We start from the raw sequence: 9,345 nt of genomic DNA on the forward strand, positions 1-9,345 counted from the left end.
ACCTGTCTGCAACTCAGGATGCCTTTTAGTACCAATTTACCAGATTTTAGTACTAGTTTCACTGATTGTGTTATAATCTTGAGGAAACCTGTCTGCAACTCAGGATGCCTTTTAGTACCAATTTACCAGATTTTAGTACTAGTTTCACTGATTGTGGTATAATGAAGAGTTTACAGATGGCCTCTGCATTCTCAAAGGTTGTACTTGAAACATGAAGGTAGCATATTGATACAATGTCTCTCCCTAGTGGCTAAATGTCCAAACATCAGAGGGATAATTTTGTAATATTCTTCACATTTACATGGACAGTATGGGATGTTATCAGTTATCACTCAGGACAATTTGAATTCTACACAGCAGTTAGAAGTTTGAAATTACTTTGTCGAACAGCATATTTTAAATTATAAATAGGGAGTGTAATTTTATTTAAAATAATATTCATAATAGTATACGTATATCATTTGATTTCAGATAGACTAGGCACAATAATTAATTAAATGATTTGTTTATATTTTCGTTCCCAAAGCATGACTATGTCCTTTGTGTAAATGCATCTTCCTCTACTGAGCAGCTACTCTGTCGTGAAAGGCATGCAGACTGTTGTATAGACTGCTCTTCTGCCCGACAGGCTTGTTTGAGTTCTTTGTGCCAGGTGGATTAGATCAATTCACTGGATAACCCTGTGCCCATAGAAGGATAGTACAGGTTGCTGTTGCAGAGACAAAAGCCAGGTTTCATCATGTAAATATAGCTAATGGTCTGCGGTGCTCCCTTCACAGGCTCAGACAACCTGCAAGTAAACTGGTGCACATTGCTTTCTCCCTGATCATTTATTATAATAAAACAAATTGGACAAAGTGCAAACAGTGTTACCTAACTTAATGTGCCACATGCAAAGAAATGTACTGGATACGGTATGTTCAACTGAGTAGTTCCTCTTGGCAGTAAGCTGCTAGCACATGGCTTGTTCTTGTGAAGTGGATGCAACTGTGAGAGGCAGTTTCCATCCTTGCTCTCTTTCACTGTTTTTTTTCTTCTCTATCCTTTTTAAAAAGTCAGCTTTTGTGTGGATAGTGTGGGTGGGGTGGACAAGGATGCTTCAGAAAAAGAAGTTTGATTTTCAATGAAAGCTCATAGAGGCTAGGGAGAGTGGTGACATCTGTATGGAGAGAAGAACTGTGACGACCGTTGACAGAATAATTATCCACCACCACAATCAACAGGTAAACAGCACCATATTATTATTTAGAACCAAACAACACTTTCCAGAAACATTACAGTTTCTTTGAATCGTAATTTCTTATTTATGAGAGCTAGGATTAGGTTAGATTTTACCAAGTCATCCTGCCATGCTATTTGGGGCTAATATAATAGCCTTCGAACACTATCAAAATATTTATTCAAAATGCACCTGAAGGGAAGTTAAATTCTGCATTTTAACATTTTGGCTCCACTGTTGGAAAATGTAATAGTGAATCCCTTGTACAGACATATTTGGCATGGACATGTGACTGAGTTGACTGTACAGCTGTCAGAGACCTGCACAGCAGTATAAAGAGTGACTCTGATTACTTCCAGAATTATCTCATGAATACTATAATGACAGATACTGGACATTTCAGTTGAACACCTTTTTAAAAGGATTTGGCTGGTTAGACAGTTCAAAACACTTTAGAATATAAAATATGTGCTACTCTCAACATAATAGTAAAGATTTACATTTGTGTTTATTCTAGAGGTTGTGGTTATTGTGATGGACAGTTGTGTGCATTGTTCAGTGACATAGCCAGGTTATGTTTAGCCAAACAACTTACCAGTGTAATTGGGTTGGTTGAATAACCTTATTGCTTTTCATTTGAATGGTGAATTAATGATTTCTGGTCAGATAAAGGCATCATATTTTTCCTCTTTTCCCATTGTACAAAGCCTATTGAAAATGGCTCTGGTGAAGGAATTCAGGAATAAAGAACAGGACATCACAACAGTGTCTGATCTGAGAGAAGCTGGGAGTGTGACTGTCTTATAGTTGAGCAGATCTATGCTTCTTTACACTGCACTTTACTACAAATGTATGTTGCCATACAATTCTGTGAGAGACATTACCTTGATGCCTTGATGTTTACAGCTATCATGGCACATTCTTCCTATATTAAGTATTGAAACACTTTAGCAGAGGAACCCCCGAAACGTCAGACGGGATCAGATGATTGAATAATTATTTTCCAAAACAAAGCAATGACAGCCAGAGCCTGTATGAATGGTTACTAATAATATGTGGGGGTGTTTCAGGGGATCCATTTCTGAGGTGCGGGTGGCTCAGCACTGCCGTACCCTGAGACTTGTAGTTGTCAAGTGTATCCGCAAGAGGGTGCTAAAGGGAAAAGAGGGCATGTTGGAGAATGAGATTGCAGCGCTCCGTAGGTTAGTGTCATGTTTAACGAATACAAAACACTTTTTTATACCAGAATCAACCATCCCAACATGGTGGCAATGGAGGAGACCTTTGAGACATCGTCAAAACTTTCTCTTATGACTCTGAGTGGTGGAATCTGACTTTAGATGCCCAGTAATTATATAATCTAATATTGATTGTTCATCCCATCTCTTATATTTCACATTGCAATAGAAGGCTTGTCCCCGCACCAAGAAAACATTTGAGTCAAATAATAAATGAGCTACGGTGTTCACCCCGAAATGAAAAGCTTGTCACAATATTGTTTACAGGAGGCAAATTTCTGGACCGTATTCTGGAGAGGGGGAGCTACACAGAGAGATGCCAGCCCTGTCCTACTGCAGGTTCTGGAAGCAGTCCAATAACTCCACCAGCTGGGTATCGTGCACAGGGACCAGAATGTACAACTGTCCTCTAGCTGTTATAATATCACATGTTACTACGTACGCCTCTTGGAGGGAACGCAACACCCTGCTACATCTCAACTCCCCGTGGAGTGAGAGCTATGTGATCTTAGGTGCGGGGAAGGACAACAGAGGTAGAGAAAAATACCGTTTACAGGGAATTTATTCTTCCTTAAAACGGTAAAGTGGGGAAAAGGTGCTGGACAGAACCAAAGAAAGTACAAATTAAAGAGTCCCCTCTCCTACAGTACGTTACCTGCCTTCCCACTACTTACCTAACTTTTGGCACCACCTGGTGCGCACTAACCAAAATACAGGGGGGTGGTCCGCCCAGGTGTGCATAGATAAATACCTAGTGTGCATAGATAAATACTACGGGTGATGTATGTAACTAATTACCAATACTTTAAGTGAAAAATTTCATTAACAAAAAACACTAAGTCCTATTGGCATACACATACCTCTGAAGGAGCAGCTACAAAATAATATCGACAAAACTTTTACTGACTGCCACAACAATCAACACAGGACATAAAAAGAAGCTCTCTCTCTGACAAAGGAGCACTGGCTTTTATCAAGCTGTAGAAGGAGTTGGTAATTGAAGAGCCAGCTGTTTCCCCTGATGAGAGTGAGGGGTCAGAGCTCCAATCAGCGATGGGGCTGACCAATCAGCTGCGTGAGGAATCCAGGATGCCATTTCCTGAATACACACATACAAACCCACAACAACACAGAAACTGGGGAACGTAACAACTTTACACAGGGACTTGAATGTACAACTGTCCTCCAGCTGTTATAATATCATTTAACGCATGGACCCGAAGGTGATCTGCTTTATAGTTTGGTAGCAGTGTTAAATAGATAGATAGATAGATAGACAGACAGACAGACAGACAGACAGACAGACAGACAGACAGGCAGGCAGACAGGCAGACAGACAGACAGACAGACAGACAGACAGACAGACAGACAGACAGACAGACAGACAGACAGACAGACAGACAGACAGAGACAGCTTAATTGTCCATAAAGCATTATGGACATTCTATTATTATTATTGTTATTGTTAGTATTATTATTGTTATTATTGTGATCATTATTATTATTATTATAGATGTTATTATTGTTATTATTATTATTATTATTATTATTATAGTTGTTATTATTGTTATTATTATTATTGTTACTATTATTATTGTGATCATTATTATTATTATCATTGTTATTATTATTATTATCATTGTTAGTATTATTATTGTTATTATTATTATTATTATTATTGTTGTTATTATTATTATTGTTATTATTATTATAGTTACTATTATTATTGTGATCATTATTATTAGTATTATTATTGTTGTTGTTGCTGTTATTATTGTTATCATTATTATTCCTCCCTCTTACTATATCAGACTTCGTCTATAGATTCCAAGATTGTCAGTGACTTTGGCCTGTCCAAGTTGGAAGAGCAGTGTGCTCACCACAGCATGTGTACCCCCTGCTTATGTGGGTGAGGATCCGCAAATACATACATCTCATCTGAACCCTCATCATGTAGAATTAAAGCAGTTTGAACCTCACACATAAACCCTCTCTTTAATTTTGTGTGCAGCCCCATAGCTTCTGCAGCAGAAATCTTATGACAAAGAGGTGGACCTATGGGCTCTGGGGGAGATCACCTACAGTTAAAGTCGAAAGTTTACATACACTTAGGTTGGAGTCATTAAAACTCATTTTTCAACCACTCCACGTATTTCTTGTTAACAAACTATAGTTTTGGCAAGTCAGTTAGGACATCTACTTTGTGCATGACACAAGTACATTTTACAACAATTGTTTACAGACAGATTATTTCACTTATAATTCACTGTATCACAATTCCAGTGGGTCAGAAGTTTACATACACTAAGTTGACTGTGCCTTTAAACAGCTTGGAAAATTCCAGAAAATTATGTCTTGGCTTTAGAAGCTTCTGATAGGCTAATTGACATAATTTGAGTCAATTGGAGGTGTACCTGTGGATGAATTTCAAGGCCTACCTTCAAACTCAGTGCCTCTTTGCTTGACATCATGGGAAAATCAAAAGAAATCAGCCTAGACCTCCACAAGTCTGGTTCATCCTTGGGAGCAATTTCCAAAAGCCTGAAGGTACCACGTTCATCTGTACGAACAATAGTATGCAAATATAAACACCATGGGACCACACAGCCATCATACCGCTCAGGAAGGAGACGTGTTCTGTCTCCTAGAGATGAATGTACTTTGGTACGAAAAGTGCAAATCAATCCCAGAACAACAGCAAAGGACCTTGTGAAGATGCTGGAGGAAACCAGTACAAAGTATCTATATCCACAGTAAAACGAGTCCTATATCGACATAACCTGAAAGGCCGCTCAGCAAGGAAGAAGCCACTTCTCCAAAACCGCCATAAAAAAGCCAGAATACGATTTGCAACTGCACATGGGGACAAAGATCGTACTTTTTGGAGAAATGTCCTCTGGTCTGATGAAGCAAAAATAGAACTGTTTGGCCATAATGACCATCGTTATGTTTGGAGGAAAATGGGGGAGGCTTGCAAGCTGAAGAACACCATCCCAACCGTGAAGCACGGGGGTGGCAGCATCATGTTGTGGGGGTGCTTTGCTGCAGGAGGGACTGATGTACTTCACAAAATAGATGGCATCATGAGGTAGGAAAATTATGTGGTTATATTGAAGCAACATCCCAAGACATCAATCAGGAAGTTAAAGCTTGGTTGCAAATGGGTCTTCCAAATGGACAATGACCCCACGCATACTTCCAAAGGACAACGAAGTCAAGGTATTGGAGTAGCCATCACAAAGCCCTGACCTCGATCCTATAGAAAATTTGTGGGCAGAACTGAAAAGGTGTGTGCGAGCAAGGAGGCCTACAAACCTGACTCAGTTACACCAGCTCTGTCAGGAGAAATGGGACAAAATTCACCCAACGTATTGTGTGAAGCTTGTGGAAGGCTACCCGAATCGTTTGACCCAAGTTAAACAATTTAAAGGCAATGCCAATCAAATACTAATTGAGTATATGTTAACTTCTGACCCACTGGGAATGTGATGAAAGAAATACAAGCTGAAATAAATCATTCTCTCTACTATTATTCTGATATTTCACATTATTAAAATGAAGTGGTGATCCTAACTGACCTAAGACAGGGGAAGTTTTACTAGGATTAAATTGTCAGGAATTGTGAAGAACTGAGTTTAAATGTTTTTGCCTAAGGTGTATGTAAACTTCCGACTTCAACTGTATATACTTTGAGTGTTTAGTAATGGTAAATTCTTCACATTTTACTTAAAGGGATACTTCAGGATTTTGGCAACGAGGCCCTTTATCTACTTCCCCAGTGTCAGATGAACTCATGGATACAATTTGTATGTCTCTACATCCAGTAGGAAGGAAGTTGCCAATTAGCAAAGAGCAATGACTGGAAGTCTATGGGACTTCTATGTAGACTTCCAGGGTTAGTAGATAAATGGCTTCATTGCCAAAATCCGATCTATCCCTTTAATACAGACAAGTGAACAGTTATGTTGTGTTAAAAGGTTTTATTTGAATGTTCTAGACTCTGTGGCTACCCTCTGTTTTATTACCACAATGACTCACATATGTACATGTTGATCATGAAGGCTGAATATGAGTTTGACTCTAACTCAGGTACAGTATGTAGTTGAAGATACTGAGAGATCCTTTTAGCTAGCCTGTATTAGTTCTTTACATCACATCTCACACGTATTTGACACACAATGTCATCCCTGTCTTGGCAATAATGACTTATTTTTCTTTCAGTGTGCTTTTAATTTTTAATGAAATTTATTTTTAAAAATGTTTCTTTCAGTGTGCTTTTCTTTAGTCTTTAAACATGTATGACCTCCTGAATGCTGCTTCCCTCTCCAAAATGTTCCATTCAGCAATAGATTTCATTCCACGCATGTTGTAGAAAGAACCCGAGATGAGGTACAATTGTGAGCAGGCCTTGAAGCATCCTTGGTGAGTTTAAAAATAGACTAGTAGCTATGTGTGTATTCCACAGGAGGTTGGTGTCACCTTAGTTGGGGAGGAAGGGCTTGTGGTAATGGCCGGAGCGGAATCAGTGGAATGGTATTAAATACTGCATGGCCAGGCATGACTCCAACACCATCATTAACTTTTCAGACGGCACAACAGTGGTAGGCCTGATCACCGACAACGACGAGACAGCCTACAGGGAGGAGGTCAGAGACCTGGCCGGGTGGTGCCAGAATAACAACCTATCCCTCAACGTAACTAAGACTAAGGAGATGATTGTGAACTACAGGAAAAGGAGGCCCGAGCACACCCACATTCTCATCAATGGGGCTGTAGTGGAGCAGGTTGAGCGCTTCAAGTCCCTTGGTGTCCACATCACCAACAAACTAGAATGGTCCAAACAGACCAAGGCAGTCATGAAGAGGGCACGGCAAAGCCTATTCCCCCTCAGGAAACTAAAAAGATTTGGCATGGGTCCTCAGATCTTCAAAAGGTTCTACAGCTGCAACATCGAGAGCATCCTGACTGATTACATCACTGCCTGGTAAGGCAAGTGCTCGGCCTCCGACCGCAAGGCACTACAGAGGGTAGTGCGTACGGCCCAGTACATCACTGGGGCTAAGCTGCCTGCCATCCAGGACCTCTACACCAGGCGGTGTCAGAGGAAGGCCCTAAAAATTGTCAAAGACCCCAGCCAACCGGTGTCTGTATGTAGCCTCGCTACTTTTATAGCCTCGCTGCTGTATATAGACTGTCTTTTTACTGTTGTTTTATTTCTTTACCTACCTATTGTTCACCTAATACATTTTTTGCACTATTTGTTAGAGCCTGTAAGTAAGCATTTCACTGTAAGGTCTACACCTGTTGTATTCGGCGCACGTGACGAATACAATTTGATTTGATTTGAAATACATCAAACATGGTTTCCATGTGTTTGATGGGATGCCATTCCATTGGCTCCGTTCCAGATGTCATTGTGAGCTGTCCTCCCCTCAGCAGCCTCCAGTGCTGTATTAGATTCTATATCTCCTTTAGTGAGAATGGTCAATACTATAACATCATGTGTTTAGTCTACTTAAGTACAGAATGAAATGTTCTATACAACACAATTAATGGGTGCCCTGATAAATGGGGATATTTTCTATAGCCTATCATAACTAAAACATATCCATGGCAGTTGAGTTTGAAACATTAATTACTTTAATGCAAACAAATTCTTGAAGTTCAAAACATTACATTTTCTTGATGTATCCTGTAAATCCAGGAATTTATTTTGATTGAATATCACCTTATTTCTTTTAGGATTTCAATGAAAAGCATCCTGTAGGTTTATCAGTATAACACATACAGTACACATACAGTACAGTAAACATACAGCATATGACTCCAACGTTCTATAATAATAGTGGTATTGATGGCTTGTTAATTGGTGCTGGACGTGTTGTTGAGTCAGGATCTCGGGAGGAGCCGCTCTGGATAATAGCATACATGGGTCCGTCAGTGAGCACATTCAGAAGAACTTTGCTAAGAGCAAGTGGAAGGTAAGCTTAGTCCTGCCTGGGTACTGTTTAAAATGTCCAGAACATCACACCATGGCACAATTTCTCCTATAAACCTGGAACCTGGATATGTTTCCTATTGTTTTGGTTATGTGCATCAGCTCTTCTACGTGCAGGAATCCACTTAACTACAAGTCTGCATTGTGTTTTTCAGAGGGCATTCAATGCTCAGTAAGAAGAATGTAGCAGTAGAGGAGGAGGCTAAGATACAGACCAAGGCCACACTGCAAGGTGAGGGACAAATGGCATGAATATCCCAACATCAACATCCCGCAGCAAACAGACAGCAGTCGCTACAGTAACCTGTGGTTTTTTCTCTTGCTTTACATTTACGTCATTTAGCAGATGCTCTTATCCAGAGCGACTTACAGTAAGTAGTGAGTGCATACATTTTCATACTTTCTTCATACTGGGCCCCCCATGGAAATCAAATCTACAACCCTGGTGTTGCAAGGTGCCATGCTCTACCAACTGAGCTACACTGAGCTAACAAGAGATGCCATTTAATCCATGTCTGGCAGAGAAATTACCTCAGAAGAATCCTGTGCCATTTATGGCATTTCTGCTCTCAAGTGCCTTTGCTGTATGTGATTAATTGCAAATCCAGAGTGATACAGAGTGATACTCTCCTTCGGCCAGCAGAGGGCGGTGTTAATCAAGCTTTTATTTCTGTTGTAAATTATTATTATTATTTAACGGTCTCATCCAAACATTGCTCAGAATCTGGTCTGGCTCCATACAATTTAGCAACCGGACTCATTTGACACATCAAGTGTAATTTTGTTGATAAATAATAACAATATACTAATAGGCCTAGTATCTATTGACCATGCATCGATGTAAACAGGTTTTCTAATTATTTGATGCTAAGTATCTATAGACCGTTGTA

The 9,345-nt window shown here is 39.8% G+C and overlaps 1 pseudogene; it reads left to right on the forward strand.

The window, feature by feature from the left end:
* Positions 1-1,936: 1,936 nt before the first annotated feature.
* Positions 1,937-8,846, forward strand: LOC139541877 (calcium/calmodulin-dependent protein kinase type 1-like; annotated as a pseudogene).
* Positions 8,847-9,345: the final 499 nt, after the last annotated feature.

The sequence above is a fragment of the Salvelinus alpinus genome, chromosome 17 (assembly GCF_045679555.1).
Source record: "Salvelinus alpinus chromosome 17, SLU_Salpinus.1, whole genome shotgun sequence".
Lineage (NCBI taxonomy): Eukaryota > Metazoa > Chordata > Actinopteri > Salmoniformes > Salmonidae > Salvelinus > Salvelinus alpinus.